Raw genomic sequence first — 17,105 nt, 5'->3', positions numbered from 1 at the left:
TCCTGCCCCAAGACCTACTTGCAGCAAAACACAAAGGACAATTTTTTTATCTTCACACAAGACTAGAAGGCCATTCCCAGAGTTTCATCATCACAGTGAGTAGAGGTGGACCTTTCTGTTGCCTCACTGGCTTGAATTTCTGGGTGAGATGGGTACCTTCAAAGGCACAGATGTGGATTTCCATCAGTCTCGGAGTCAGCACAGGAGTGACACCAGCAGCTAGCCCAAACTTAGGAGATCTGTCCTTTATCCTTCGAGGCTCTTAGTTAAAACTTTATTCCTATGAACACACTGGGGACACAGAATGTTGTCCTCCAGGTGCTGGGGTGGAAATGTACAGACCAGCAGCAGGAAGAGGGTAATGGCTTTCCCTTTCTTATCAGATACCCAGGCTTGTCCAGCATAGAACTGCAGCCGAACCCAACCACTTGAGGTCGCAGGAATGCTTGCCCCAAGAACCACACACATTTCCCCATAGGTCTCTGTGTTGCACTGGTTGGCACTGCCTTGAACTTCTTCATGTTGGCTGCAATTCTGGCCCAAGAGGCCAACACTGCCTCAGTGGCAGATGTAGTCACCACCATGGTGCTGAAGAGGATCGATGAGAGCAGGTATCTGCTCCTCTGGAACAGTGACAATCTCCAGGGGAACTGTCACCTGAGACTCTTCCTCAAGTTCAGTCTTCCCCCCCCCCCAAGACATCTTCAGCCTGGCCTCTTTGGCTGAGTCAGGTACATTCTTTAACTCCAGCATATGATCCTGAAAATCCCTTGCAAGGAATAATTTATAAGCATCTAATTTCTGGCCTTTGCTGCTCAGCTCATCTCCTAGCACCATGCCTGCAAAACATCTCAGTGAATCAGGTTCACTGGGGGCAGATGCTGTGGAAAAGTAAGAACTGATACCTTCCTAGGAGTGTGTCCTGGAGTCTGAGTATCTAGCGATTTTTCCTCCTTTGGTTTACAACTGTTATCTTTCTCTCACATTTTGTTTTGTTTTGTTTTTTCCCCGTTGCTTTAGTCTTTGCAGAAGATGTGCTTGGTTGACTAGACATCTGGCATTCCATTTCTCCCCTCAGCTCCTCTGCACCCCGATTCTTGCTTCCAGCAGTCTCCGTCTTGAGATTAGATGAAATCTCAGAAAGTTCTTCCAGATTCCAAAATCAGATAAATATAGTTTTAACTAGAAGACCCTTCAGAGCATCTCAAGCATCCTGGAGGTGGGGCAGGGGACATGCAACTTATTCCCCTACACCTAAGTACCATGTATTCTTTCTGTTATGACCTTTAATGAGTTCTTATAAAGCAGAACATGTTTAGAATCTGCAACCTGATGCTTCACTGACCCAGCATCTGCTAGGGCAGAATCTCAGCCTCAGCCCCCAGCTGTGGAATTCTTCTTCCTGTTTATTTTAGAAACACTCCTGGATGCATATTCTGCACCAGGCAATGCAGTGGGTGCTGGAGACACTCTGCTTTCTGCTGTGGGCCACATGCACCATGAATGGGAGGGAAGACATAAGCCATAAGGATCCCATGACGGGATGTCCTGATCCAGGAACGAGCAAGTTGAGAACTGGAGGTTGACTATGGTGGAGAGGAGAGAATGCAGGAAGAAAATCAGACTGGAGGAGCAGCACACACAATAGAGTTTGTCTCCCTTCCAAATCCACTCACAATCCCCACAGCCTGGGTTACCAGACACCTTAGTGGTCAGGAAGAAAAGACACAGAACAAAGACCACACTTGAGAAGTTTCTTGAAAGTCGAATTCTATGTTAACAACCAGTAGCATTTTTGTCAACTCCTTTCATGAAGAATCTGTGGGCATCAAATTACTTCCTGGTGTCCTCTCTGCCAGCCCAGGCATCTAATATCTCCTTGAGTGTGCAGGCATTGATGAATGTGCCACTGTTTTTTTTTAATATGTCTCAGTCTATCATAATGTATTTCATAAATTAGTATTCTTACAGTCCCATCATATGTCAGTGTTGTTTGATTTATATAATATAGATATGATTTATGGGTTATTAAAGTAATATATAGCTCAGATAACTAATTTGTTGACCCAGAACCAAAATATAGAAGTCACTGAACACTTTTCTCAGTGACACAGATACTCCCTAAATGATTCAGGTAATTTAAACTAACATGGGGATAAATTCAAGCAAGAGATCATGGGAAAGCCAAGTTTCAAGTCTGAAATCACTGTTCCCCTTTATCCACATACAGTGGGGAGCCTAGGAAGCCCTGGAATGTGTAAGAAACAGTTAAAGTCCTGAGAAAATTTTATTGCTGATATGGATACAGCCGTATCAGGAACTCAGGCCTCAGACTCATGGGAAATTGGCAAAGCCTTCCTTTGGTCTGAGTGTGAATGTAGCAGTAGACTAGCCAGCAACTGTGACTTCCTCCTCCAGGATAACTGCACCCTGAGAGTGCTTACATAGGCAGACCTACGGAGACTGCCTGAATCCCCATCTCCTACCCTTCACCCCCACCCTCGTGCTGCACACAATAAATGTGCTGAGGTTTCCGGTTTCTTTGTGCTAGATGTGACTTGGTCAATGTGCACACAGATCACCTGATCCCAGGTTCTTTGTGCATGTGTCTGTTGTCTCTCAGCATCACCCTCTTCATCCCCTCCCCCTAGATAGGTCAAGTCCTAGCTGTGCTGGACATGACAACACACCCTACTTTCAGGCGTTCAGCCTAAAGGAAATGAATGAAATTTTAAAATAACAGGCAATTAAAAATGTCTCCTTTAGTAAAATATAGGATAGCGAAGGGTTGGAAACAATACAGATCTTTGGTAAGAGGAAATACTTTGGCAGTATATGAGCCATCAATTAATATGTAACATTAATGAATAAACGCTCTAAACCAGGGACCATTTTAACTCTCAGGGAATTCTTAGCAATTGCATCTTTTACTGTCAAAGACTTGTCCCTACTGGAATCTAGTGGGTATGGATATTACAGTGTCCAGAGCATCTACTTCTGACAGATAACTGTCAAGAGCAAACAAAATAACCAAAGTCCCAAAGTTAAGAAAACTTGCTATATTAAAGGTAACATAAACAAGGGGTTTTACTAATAGAGTGACAACCAAAAACAAAATTGTATCCATCCTATAGTCTTAGCTATAAAACCTACATATGTGTAGTCCTTGAGGGGCAGAGGAGGGAAAAGGAGGCAGATGTATTCTTAAAAGGGTGAAACTATCGATATTTTTTTTATAAAATAATTTCATCATTTTTGTGAAGAATGTTTACAGGCAATAAATTTGCAAAAGCACTTTGGAGTAAATTAATGGTATTAAAGGAGTGAAATATATAAGGAGAAAGAGAGGGAGGGGGAAAGGGAGAGAGAGAGAGAGAGAGAGAGAGAGAGAGAGAGAGAGAGAGAGAGAGAGAGAGAGAGAGAGAGGAGAGAACAGATCACAAAACCAAAACATATAGTTCACCAAGTCTGTTTGAATCTCAGAATCCTTTAAACAGACACTTAAACCAAAACTCGGCCTCTCACTAATATATCACTCTCTTGTCTCTAATGGTGTTTCTTAGGTGGGTTTTTTTTTTCATTTTCATTGGATATTTTCTGTATTTACATTTCAAATGTTATCCCCCGTAACCTCACTCCTATCCCTCTCCCCCTCCCTTTGCTTCCATGAAGGTGTTCCCTCTCCCAACCTACCCACTTCCACCTCAGTGCCTTGGCATTCCGCTACACTGGGAAAACAAGCTTTCACTGGAGCAATGGCCTCTCCTCCCTTTGATGCCAGACAATACTATCTTCTGCTACATATGCAACTGGAACCATGGGTCTTTCCATGTGTGCTCATTGGTCGGTGTTTTAGTCCCTGGGAGCTCTGGAGGGTTTGGTTGCTTGATAATGTTGTTCTTCCCATGAGGTTACAGACCTCTTCAGTTCCTTCAACCCTTTTTCTAGCTCCTTTATTGGGGTCCTTGTGCTCACTCTGATGGTTAGCTGGAAGCATCCTCATCTGTATCAGTATGGCTCTGGCAGAGCCTCTAATGAGGCATCCATATCAGGTTCCTGCCAGTAAGTATTTCTTGGTATCAACAATAGTGACTGTGTTTGGTGGCTGCATATGGGATGAATAACCAGGTGAGGCACTCTCTGGATGACCTTTTCTTCAATCCCTGCTCCTCTATTTGTCCCTGTATTTCCTCCCGTGTGAGTGTTTTGTTCTTCTAAGAAGGACTGAGACATTCACATTCAGGCCTTCCTTCTTTTTGAGCTTCATAAGGTCTATAAATTGTTTCTTGGGTATTCCAAGCTTTTTAGGCTAATATCTGCTTATCAATTAGTGTATACCATGTGTGTTCTTTTGTGACTGGGTTACCCAACTCAGGATGAAAGTTTCTAGATCCATCCATTTGTCTAAGAATTTCATAAACTCATTATTTTTAATAGCTGAGTACTACATTGTGTAAATATACCACACTTTCTGTATCCATTCCTCTACTGCAGGACATCTGGGTTCTTTCCAGCTTCTGGCTATTATAAGTAAGGTTGCTATTTTAGGTGGTTTTTAATATAGTCAAAGCCAGTTTTCTAATGTTAAGTGTTTTCATATGTATATTGTTCTTCCTCAACCATTTTGTTAGATTTTATCTGTATTTCAAGTGTGTATCTTTTTAACAACATAGGGTTGAGCACTGCTTTCTTATTCAGTATTACAGTCTCTGTCTTTTAAATAGCATGTTTAGTCTATTTATATTTAATAGAATTCTTATTTCTTACTTATCTTCTCTGTTATTTATTTACTTCTTTTTTTTTTTTCTCTTCATATGGTTGATTCTAAATTCTATGTCTTTCACTGCCATTTTAGAGATAACTGTTTCTGGTTTATAGTTACTCTAAAGACGTGTATGTGTGTGTGTGTGTGTGTGTGTGTGTGTGTGTGTGTGTGTGTAATGTTTTATATATAGATATGGATATATAAATCTCACCCTACATTGAATTAACTTCATAGTGCAACAAACTATTGCTCTTTATTTCACTTCTACATAGATTTAAATCTTAATATACTATCACCAACTTAACATTTTCAACTTCATGCCATTGGTTTTCTTTGCTTCTTTTTTTTTAATGTCTAGATGTCCATGTGATAGCACTTCCCCTTTGCTTTGAAATCTTCCTTTAGCATTTCTTATAGTGTTAAAACTTATCCGTGAATTCTATCAGCTGTCATTTATCTGAAAATGTTTTACATCACTTTAATTTTTACCAGAAATTCATTGTATAAGTTTCCAAGTAGACACACAAGTCCAAAGAATTTTATAACACATATTTGTTCCTTGATTATATAAGTCGTCTTAGTCTATGCAAAAAAAGTTGTAGACATCAATATACTTCTCCATAAATATTTTAGATTGTATATGATAACCACAATTAATACTTTTAACCATTTGTCTTCTGAAATAAAATGTATTTGTTACTGAAACAAAATGTCAATTACTTTGTGAAGCTTTGACTTAGCTTCCACAAGAGTTCACTTTAACTGTGTATTTCTGAACCATCTAGTTTGCCTTTCCTAGTCATGAGTAAATAATTGAAATCTGTATGTAAACAATTATAATTGAAAAGAATCTATAATGGATGTGACTTCATGAACTAAAAAGTTACAAATCTGAAAAACAATTTCTTTCTAGATAAAATGTATACAAACAAATGCATGAGCCATACATGTGCTGTTTAATGACAGCTGACACCTGCACACACATAGATAACCCAATCCCAAATGATGATGCCCACTGTGACCATCACCCTAGGAAATGTTCATACATCCTTGCTTAGCAAGCCTCGCCCACTTACTGAAGAGGCAATAACTATTGTTTCTTGTACCACAGATTACTTTATTAATTCATATACATGGAATAATGTACTGTGTGTCCTTTTAAGGCTAATTATGGATGGTGTCCTTGTTGTATTCATTACGTATTTATTTTATTTCAAAATACCATTTCATCACTTCCACGTTCCCTCTGTTGTCCTGACTAGTGTGCTTCTACTCCTCCTTCCTTGCTTTCTTTTGACTTAATTAAATTGTTTCTCATTCTTTTTTTTTAACTACATCCCTATGTGGTACACATTTTAGTTGTTTCCATAGGAGTTATAATATATACTCATACTTTTCCAGTCTATTTATCATATCATTTCATGTAAAATGTCAATATTTTGCATAAACACATCTATTTATTTGCTGTTGTAGAAAGAATTTTACAGACTCCCTTCCCCTAGTTCTTATCTCCTGATTAATTCACACACTATACCAGGAAATTTTCTATGAAGGAAATTTTGCAGATGTGGTTAAAATTCCAAGTCAAGGATAACAGGTCACCTTCCTGGAGGTGGCCCACCTTTTCACATGCACAAGATGACTGAGCTCTGAGGCGTGGTCCCAAAGAGACTTCATCTCAGGATTGCTTCTTGCAGCTGATGTACCTTTCCTGTCATTATTAAATTAATATAATGGGTGTTAGCCCACCTATTGAGCAAATTTTCTATAGATAAACATAAAAAAGAACTTTCATGATTTCATGTTGTTTAGATAAATTAATGATTTTATAGAATTTTCTGATTTGGTTCAAATAATTTAGGAAGAAAGTTTTAAGAGATGGTCTTAGTTGTTTTTCTAGAAAGATGTAATAAAGGCAGAATCAAGAATCGAATGTACCCTTTCCTCAGAATAGTAATTAAAGACTGAATAATAAGAAATACAATGAGCTTTCATAATTACACTAAAAAGAGAAATAGACTTGGGACAAATTTGTGTTCAAGGAAAAACATTTAGGTCCAAGGATGAAGCCACAGGTGTGCACTATGATAAGACAAGGCCACGTGAAGCTGTTACTTTGAACTTATAATGAGCTTATAAAATGAAACACTGGTTTGAACTCGTTATCGGTATTCTTCTGTAACTCCCATTTTGTGTAACATTTTATCTATGAGGTAATTTTCTAAAGAATTTTTGTCTAAGAAGCTATTTTAAAAAGCCAAGGAAAAGAAATAAAGACAGTGTGATTTGGTGGCTTGGGGGCTCTGTCTCATCCATCCATCCATCCAAACGTATATACTTCCATGTCTGCTTGTTTATATGTACTTATATAAGTATATGTGAATGTATGTAAACATGCATGAATACTTGTGAAATTGATTGAGACAGATGGTTGGGTGTGGCCAGTGTGGGTATATGATGTATATGTGTCTGTGCATATTTGCCTATATAAACCATCTTAGTTCTTTTTCTTTTCTCTGGTTCACCAAGAGTTAATCAGCCTGCCCACTGAAGGGCTGCCTGGCCAGAAAAGGGAATGCTAGCATAAAATCTTTTACCTAATTTTCCACTGCTAAACAGCACGTGTTAATCACCAGACTGTAGTGTGCAATAATGATTACTTACTCAGCATAAGTAATAAAGAGTTACGTTTTTAGCATAAATCATCTGAAAGAATTAAAGGGCAGGCGATCATCAATCTTTTGAACTACATTTGACACTGTGTCCCACTTCAACCCATTCCAGACCAGGCAGGCTTCCAACCATACCCAGAGCCTGCATATGGGAGGATTATTTGAGCTTCTTGGGGAACCTCCAAACTGACATCTGTAGCATTGGGCTGGTTTACATTCCTCCCAAGTAGTGTATAAGACCCTTTTGTCCAGATCAGCAGTGTTTCTTGCTATATTTCCTTAAAGACTATGTCTGATCCAAGAAGTAGTGCTGTATGTATGCCTTTAATCCCACCCCTCAGGAAGCAGAGGCAGGGAGAACTCTAAATTCAAGGTTAGCTTGGTGTTCAGAGTGAATTCCAGGACAGCCAAGTCGGAGAAACCCTGTATCAATTTAATTAATTAATTATTAATTAATTAAAAGAAAACCATTCTGACTTGGGTGAGATAGAATTTCAATTAAGTTTTTATTGAATTTCACTGATGGCTAGTGAAGTTGAACATTTTTTTATGTTTATTGGCCATGTGTAAATCATAATTTAGGATCCCGTTTATTAATAGGAATTCTTGACTTCCTGCTGAGTTCCTTTTTGTTCTTTGTATATTCTAGATATTAATCCTATTACATGTATAGCTAAGCAAATGTTTTTCTTCCATTCTAAGATCTGTCTCTTTACTTAATTGTTTTCTTGGCTATAACAAAGCCTTGGGATTTAATGAACCCTATTAATGAGTCCAATTTGCTTACTATTAGCATTATTTTCTGAACATCTAGACTCTTATACAGAAAGACCTCACCTATGACTATATCTTAAAGTCTTCCCTCCCTCACAGTGTCAAAATTTTGATCCTTCACTAATGTCATCAAAGCCCTTGCAGCTGATTTTTCTGTATAGGATCAGAAACAAAAACAAAGGCAGGCAGATTCCTGAGTTCAGGGTTAGCCTAGAACAGATTCCTGAGTTCAAGGTCAGCCTAGGACTGAACAAAATTAGGTCCAGGTGTGGCAGAAATGGTAATTTTTAGACAGGGTCCCACCCAACTAGTTTATTGTCTGTGCTTAACAATGGCATACAGATCTCTGAATGTTTGCAAAGATAAAAAAAAAATATGCTTTCAGTCTCTTAAGAATCAAAGGGCTTGGGTCAACGAAAGTAGATTCATAAGATAATCAAAAGGAAACCTGGAGTAAATGACCGGATTAATATGGAAAATCAAATACTGGACCTGTGTGCTGTTGAGAGGAGCTGTCCATAGAAACTTTTAGGATAAAGAGTGAACTTCTTGGAGAACTGACACTGCAAGCAGGACATGAACAGAGAGATCACTCAGAATAGCAAGCAGGATATAGACAGACAAATCTCCAGAGAGAAAGCAGAGCACAGAGAGAAGTGGACTGGAAAAGCTAGATCAAGCAGGACACAGGTCATCAGCTTGGACCTATGATTTGACATCTCTCAGAGCTCCTCTCCACGCTGAAGCAGGTTCTTGGCATGTGGATGTATGTTGATGTATGTGAATGTATATGGAAGGACTCTCAGCCGCTTCTCCAGCACTTCTGTGCCACAATGTTTCCTGCCATGCTAATAATGGACTAAACCTCCAAAACTATAAGCAAGCTCCAACAAATGCTTTCTTTTATAAGAGTGACTGTGGTCACAGTGTCTCTTCACAGCAACAGAGCAGTGGTGCAGAGTCTCATCACAGTACTGAAAAGTCACACTGCCCTAAGGAGCCTCCAAATTATAATAAGATCAGGAAGATTACTCAGAAAAGCAGGGAAAACCAGGCCAGGGTCTCAATGGAATTGAGGCTTTGAGGAAATTCACCAACCTTGATCTTTCATCCCCCAAAAGACAAGCTTTCAGAGCCAGCATTTCATTATCCAGTCATCCTCTGATGTCCATAGAAGAGTCTAGAAGTAACAGATGGAATATCAGACTCCCCAGACTCAGATGCTGAACACTTGATACTCAACAACCCAGAACTAAAAGAAGACAGAAAGAAGTAGAGAAAAGGAGAGAAAGATTCCAGATGGTTACATCTGTTCTTATAGGTAACATTAACAGGGCCTATACATCAAAAGACCCCTCCAATGAGCCTCAGAGATTCAGACTTGTTTCAAATACAAATCACTGGACAGACTCTCGACCTCACCAAACACTCACCATGGCCATGTCTAGTATGTAAAGATTCAGAGGCCTGGTGAAAGGTGAAATGTTAACATGTCAACACCCCAAGGGAAGTAAGGGAAAAACTGGCTCTCAGGACAGGGTCGTCCCTCTACAGGATAAGACAAGCCCTCATGAATAATGATCCTCAGATGGGGAATAATCTATCCTGAGAATCGCTGCTGTTCATGGAGTCAAGGGGATCATAGATTTGACCTAACAGTCTACCTTCTGCTTGTCTGCACATTGATGAGGTAACCCTGATGGCCAAATCTTTTAAGTTCAGACTCCATTTTAGAGAATCTGACCTAAGTTTGAACTCAAGTAAACTAACAGGCTGGTACCTAACATTAGTTTCCAAGTTGCCCCCCATCAACAAAACCCAAGCCTAGCTTCAGTCTCTAGGCTAATCCCCAACAAGACCAGCATTTCCAGGTTACACCCTCAATAAGACCAGTGTCTCCAGGTTATTCCCTGAACAAATCTGCACCCCACCCCCAAGGTTACAAGCCCATCCACCAATGTGAAGGGAAAGGAAATTAAGTTTATAATATGGCTCCCAGCACCAACCAATTACATTAAAGGCCACAGCAGCTTTCCAATTACATGCTTGCACACATACATGCTGCTTGCTTCTTACTATAAGGCCTATACCCAAAAGGCATTCGGGGCTCCACCACCACCAAATCTTTCCTGTGTGAAAGTGGTGCACTGGGGGAACCCAAGCTAGCTGGAATACAATAAAGACCCTGCTGTGAGTTACATCAGATTGGCTCCTGTCTGTGCTTTTGGCATTTCCCTGGCACTGCAACCCCAAGTACAGGACATGAAAGACCAGCATTTCATCATGCTTTCTCTTCCCCTTGCAGGTCCAAATGAGAGCAAAGGACCCTAGAGGCTTTGGCCAGCCTTACACCCACTGTCTCAGGTCAAGACTAGGTCAAAAACCAGCTTTCCACCTTGTGTCAAGGCTAGGCCAAGTACCATTCTCCACCCACAGTTGACAGGAGGAGCAGGAACATTCTTGAAAACATTCAGGAAGTACTGACTGACAGTCACCTGACCATCTGGTCCCAGATAGAGAATGTGTTGTCAAATGCTTACTAGCCAATAGATTCTAAGGTGAATATGCTTAGCCAATAAGTTTAAAGTGTAACCTTACTGATGTAACCCGTACCCATAAAAAGTATAAAAACTGCTTTATGTAGCCATTTAGGATTGCCTTCTAGTCACTTGCCACCTGATTGAGGGTTGACCCCAACACTAGAAGATAAACCTCTTGTATTTGCATTGAACTCTGTTCTCGTGTCTCATGGGGCAGGGAGGGGGGGGCATCTCCCAATAGTTAAGATAGTTAAGACTCACTTCAAGTCTTATAAGAGGTCAGTCCTTTAACAAAGACGGTTTATGATGCCTGTGATAACAGAACTTAAATCTCTACTAAATTGGATTTAAACTTCTTAGAGAAAAACAGAGATCTCCAGACTATTTACAAGTTTTGATTATGTTTATAACTGTGAAATATTTAAGATGCAATGTCCATGTATTCTTTCTTTCAGTTATATCTTTGATGGTTTTCTTTGAAATAAATTTTGTTAAATGTTTTTAAGAAAAATACAGCAAGAAAATCAAGAAAGGGGTTAGAAAAAAGGCTCAGCAGTTAAGGGCATGCACTGCTCTGGTAGAGAACCGGGTTCAGTTTTTAGCACCCATTTTGGGAAACTATGAATCCCCTGTAAGTTAAGGTGTAGGGGATCTAACACCCTCTTCTGGCCTCCATGAAGAGGTACACTAATGTGCACATTCCCCACCACCACCAATGAAGACATACTTGATTAAAATGTAAAATATTTTAATCAAGACAATAAAGCATATAAAAGTTATAGATGTAGTGTATATATCTGATACTAATTAAATTTAAAAATGCTTTCAGATGAGAAGGGATTTTTATATGGTAATTCTGCACTAAATCAAAGGTTATTTCCAAAATGGAAATATTAAAAAACGTGAGGACAAAAATCTCACTTTCTTATATTTAAAGCTTATTTTATATTAAAAACCAGCATTTTACCAAAGGTTCAAATAGGTCATGACGAGACACTAGAAGTAGAAGTTAATGATGGTGCACACACAGGGAAGTTTACCATGATTGATGGTTGCGAACATTTTTCTTAAGGTCACATTATGGCTGAACACCTACTTCATCAGTCAGATCTCTCCAGACAGTGGGAGAACATACAGAAGGAGGCCATGGGTCTGAAGACACTTCAAGTTAACTTTTACATTTAGTGTTGGGGGTTTATAACAGCATCATAGAAATTTGGTCTGGCTCTTCCTTCCAGCCCCACGCTCCCAGATATAAGACTCAGACTCAAAATACATTTACACATACCTTGGCCATATAGCTAAGCTCTTCTCTGACTAGATCATAACTTAAAATAACCCATTTAATTTAACCTACATTCTGCCATGTGGCTGGTTACCTGTGCTCAGGTACCGTGTGTCCATTTTGTCACGTCTTCCTAGGTGAATCTCTAGCACCTCGTTCTATCCCAGAATTCCTTCTGCCTCCCGGATGTCCCACCCTCTGTTCTACCCTTCCCTATAGGCCATAGTGTTTTTCTTAATTGATAGGTGATGCATCCATACAATACACAAGATATTCTCGCTACACAGCATAAGTGAAGTAGGAAAAATCTAAGAAGCCCTGGAGAAAATAATCACAAAGATGAGACTGGGCTGAACCAATAACCCTAACTCTGGGACAGTACATTTCCTAGAAAGATAACAACCTGCCCATCAGAGAAATGTCAGGCAGAAGAAGAAAGATTCTAAAGGGACAGTGCTTGCCACAGCCATGGGAACTGGAGCACTAGAACAAAAGTTTCCCTTTCCTAATGGTTCTAAAACAAGAAGCTGCTCCCTTTGGCTCCCAAGACTAATGCTGTCTGAGGTGGCCTGATAAAAGTCCCACTGCAGTGACTACAGATAACAAATATAGGGTTTAATCAATAACCCAGGACTCCTTACTAAGTGATCGTGTGTAGTGATCAATTATTAATGAGAATGCCCAAAAGCCAATGGACTTATTGTTACCCCTCCAGCCTTGGGAACTGCCCCCTGCATGGCCCAGGAGCAAAACATAACATCAACAGTCCTTACCTGAAGGCTAGGGAACACTCCTGCACCTGCAATGTCATCATCCAGATAAAATCTGTAGCATGTGGCTATCTAGAACATTTATATAAACTGTAACAGCAAAATAAACGCTGATAGATGAGCCCTGTCTAGGAGCTTTTGACATGACTGACACCTTGAGAGGATAACAGCTCACCCCACTTAGGTTAAAAGAACGTGAACAGTAAGTGTGAAGGTAGAGCACTGTCTATCTTAGGCTGCCTAGCCTCGGGAACAGCTTAAAGACAGAGCTGCTAAAAGCCCTAAAAACTCCTCAATCAGGAATCCATCAAAAGATATCCCCTGAAAGACAGAGATAAGCCCCATTTCAATAATGACAATTTTTTGGTTTCATTTGCTCCTTTTCCTTTGGTCCTGTTGTTATAGTATCTGCTCCATTATTATAGCTTCACCATGCCCACCGTTTAATCCATCCTGCCACTGTTTCCTTTGTAAAATTATTTTTTTGTGTTTTGCTATATTCTCAGTACAGAGCCATTAACAGTGTATTGTGGTAGTTGTTGATGTAGTAGTGCTGGTGGTGGTTGTTTTGTTGTTGTTGTTGATGATGATGATGATGATGATGATGATGATGATGATGATGATGATGATGATGTTGGTGGTGGTGGTGGTGGTAGTGGTGGTGATGATGTGCTGTTTTCAACAACCCAGGAGCAAGCTATACACAGATTGGCTTCTGGGGGCAATCTTGACCCTGGGAGACCTTTGATTGGTTTAATCAGTTACTCTTTCTTAGCTCTTGTATCTATGTTTCTAAAAACATATGTCTTCTAGTACATGACATTTTAAAAGTAAAATCCTTGTAACACATGCATTCCACCCAACTCCTACCACAGAGGATCCAATGCCTCCTCTCTGACCAGTGGATCAGATAGTGAGGGAGTTTTATGGTCCCTTTCAGGCAGATGACTATGCCCTTCACCAACATGAAAAAGTGTGGGAGTCTCGTCATCATTCTTAAGCTCCCCAAAGTATTTCTGAGACCAGAGCTTTCAGAGGGAAGTCATGAGGACATTCAGAGGTATCAAGATTAGCAAGTGAAAGAAACTGGTAACAGAGAAAAATGTTTAATATCATAAAATAAACCCACCTTACCACCACCAAAAGGCTGCATGGAAGGGCCATGGCATACAGGAAAAAATCCCACCCTGTCTACATGTGGGGGAATGTGGGTACTATGTAAATGAGCCAAAATGCTATCAAGAGTTGCTCTGTCAGTTCTTAAGCTGTCATTTCATTTTCACTTTTTTGAATATACTCCTTGTCTTAGTCAGGGTTTTACTGCTGTGAACAAACACCATGACCAAGACAAGTCTTATAAAAGACAGCATTCAATTGGGGCTGGCTTACAGGTTCAGAGGTTCAGTCCATTATCATCAAGGCAAGAACATGGCAGCATTCAGGCCGGCACCATGCAGGAGGAGCTGAGTCCTGCATCTTCGTTTGACTTCCAGACAGTTGGGGTGAGGGTCTTTTAAGCCCACGCCCACAGTGACACACCTACTCCAACAGGGCCACACCTTCTAATAACACCACTTCCTGGGCCTAGCATATACAAACCATCATATTCCTCTAATCCTGCTATTTTATGATATACATTATTTGGATCTGACTCCCAATCCATAATAAAAGAAGGCTTAGCTCATGCAGGGTGTATATCCCAATGCCATGCTCTAGTTCCTTCCAAATCTGCTGGACTTCAGCCCATCCACCTCTTCCACTTACCACCCACATGACCTTGTCTGCTTTCTCAGTCTTTCAGTCTTTTCATGTTCAAAATAAAAAGTCAAACTAGTGATGGCCGCTCCTAGGGTCACTCTGATGCCAGAGAGCTATTTTAGTGGGTGGTATGCCCCAGGTACCAGGGCCTGTACTAATTGCTTTCCATTCATCTTCTCATTTAAACTTACATAAACCTTTCAAAATGTGTTCCATTATCACCCATTTGGTTGATGAGACAGATCGGCTTTAGGGAGGTGGAGTAGCTGGTCCAGTGATATTTGGCCAATAAGTCAAAGTCAAAATCCAAAGCCAGCTCTAACCCTGAGATTAAGTTTTCAACCATTCTGCGACTGCCTCACAGATTCGCCAGTGGGACAGTTTCCTGGTGACACAAAAGCGTGGAGAGTATTGCATTTACCTCGGCCTTATTGAAAGGACAATGAACTCGAACACATGAAGCAGTTAGAAAAGTTGTTGCATGTGGGCTGTGAAGATTTGCTGTTATTGCCATTGGTCTATCCAGGGTCGGCAGTAGAGTTCATTTTTACTGTCCAGTGAGAGGCTTCATTAGCACACCCAGGCAACTCAGGCTTTAAGCAGGCAGGGCTAAGCTCTTATCGCTTGCTTGGCAGAGAAATGTGGGGTTGCTGGTGACTATGTAGATCCAACCCTAGATATAGTGCTCAAGCCTAGGAATCTGAATTAAGCAAGAGCTTATGATGACTCATCTCAGTAAAGTGTACAAGGCATCCCATAAACTCTACCCATATTTACCCACACCATGCCTCTAAGACAACCCTCTCCTCTGCACTGAAACAATGAGTACCACGTGACAGGCCATGGAGAACCAGCCTGGAATGTGTATAACTAGTTCTGAAAACTGATTTAATTCCACTTACAAAGCTAAGCATGGGTCATTCTAGGAACACAGAAGGGATCATGTGCTGTCACCTGGCATGGCTCACTTCTTCAGCTTGGAAACTGATGACATTTACTGCCCCTGGCTTTTTACTGTCTTTATTAAAAACTTACCAGAGCTGTGCATTCACTCACAGAAAACAAAGCAAATGCAACACAGGAGAGGAGTGTTCAGTGTAGGCAGAGTCTGAGGTGTGTTTCCTCTCGGTCTATATAGTCGCTTATGCTGTTTACAGTTTCATCACAGAATTTCAACCCCAGGGTAGAAAGGGTAGGGGGGAGGGGAGTTCATAGAATTCCAAGCACATGTGGGAGGGGAGTTCCCACAACAGCACTTCAAACACAACAAGCCAGTTGTGATTAGATGCCACAATTAAAGCTCTTCAGATGGCAGTAGGAGCGTTTCTGCTACACATCACAGTGACCCCCCCCCAAATGTCTCTACCAAGCAAGTGATAGGAGCCCAGTTCTGCCTGTTTTAAAGATGGCTGCCTAGTGTGCTAGTGAGTCCACTCCACAGACAGCAGGAATAGACTCTACCACCAAACCTGAGTACCAAGGACTCTAACCACAAAACTGTCACAGCCTACATGAAGCAGCTCCTCTGAACATGTACGTGTGTGTGTGTGTGTGTGTGTGTGTGTGTGTGTGTGTGAACTCATTGGTACTTTCAATAACACTGAGGTCTAAATTTTGTGGTTTTGCCCCATCATCTACCAAGAGGACAATATTAGGAGGCAGAGACTCTGGAGGAAGAACATCAGCACGTCAGCACCAAAGAAGGCTCTGGAGAACTGGCCTGCCATGCTGTGTTACACTTTACCAGTTAAGGAATCTGTATAAAACTTGGGCTTTCCCAGCCTCGGGAATAGTGAAAGCTTATTTCTATTGTTGAACTACCTAGACTCTTGCTATAGAGGCTCAATAGGACTAAGACAGTAGATATGATGCAAATTCCCCTATTTAAGAGAAAGGAAAACAGATTGGCTTGCCCGGCATCACACAGTAGCACATGACATCTGGAAGTTGAGTTCAGGATGTTTGAATCTGAACTCTTAGGCCTTGATTACCTGGCAAGGTGACCCACTGGAAGTCTGTGAGTAAGCCAGTTACAACTTGGCACTGCAGACGGCTATTGTCTGCCCTCCAGGATTTTAAGACTCATGTCTCTTAGCAGGTGACATGGTCAGAATGTGAGATATGGCCAGACAGGCCCAACAGTCTTCCCTGAGGAGTAAGTGGTGTAAGCAGAAGATGGGCCGTTTACTTAATGAGAGCAGGAGTAGAAAGCTGACGGCTCTAAGTGTGGGAGCTCGGTGGAGGCACAGAGGAGGACGACCTGTCACCTCATCTTCCATTGTGGTGGCTGTGCTCATCACCCCATCATGGTCGACTATCTGAAATTCTCAGAGTTCAGTGAAACTGGCTTTCACTTACTGAATATCATATATAAATATTGTATTATAACTAACAAAATGAACATCGCCATTGTGGAGCTCAGAGTTCAAGATTTGTTAATTAATGGCACTTGTTTGTAATAACAAAATACTGGAAATAAATTAAATGTCCATAAAGAAAGGATCAGAAAGCATGAATCACCAGCTAAGCACTAAACAGCTG

At 40.7% G+C, this 17,105-nt stretch overlaps 1 pseudogene across 1 annotated transcript in view; it reads right to left on the bottom strand.

Moving 5' to 3' along the window:
* Window positions 1-246: 246 nt before the first annotated feature.
* The window catches only part of LOC308434376 (developmental pluripotency-associated protein 4-like), a 122,019-nt pseudogene continuing 105,160 nt past the window's right edge, over window positions 247-17,105 (bottom strand). Inside the window, exons 2-3 of the transcript in view lie at window positions 906-1,146; window positions 247-750 (exon numbers count right to left, since the gene is read on the bottom strand). The product of the transcript in view is annotated as a developmental pluripotency-associated protein 4-like (transcript). The remainder of the gene's footprint in view (window positions 751-905; window positions 1,147-17,105) is intronic.

Source organism: Micromys minutus (genome assembly GCF_963924665.1).
Source record: "Micromys minutus genome assembly, chromosome: 21".
Taxonomy (NCBI): domain Eukaryota; kingdom Metazoa; phylum Chordata; class Mammalia; order Rodentia; family Muridae; genus Micromys; species Micromys minutus.
This window is presented reverse-complemented; position numbering and strand designations above follow the sequence as displayed.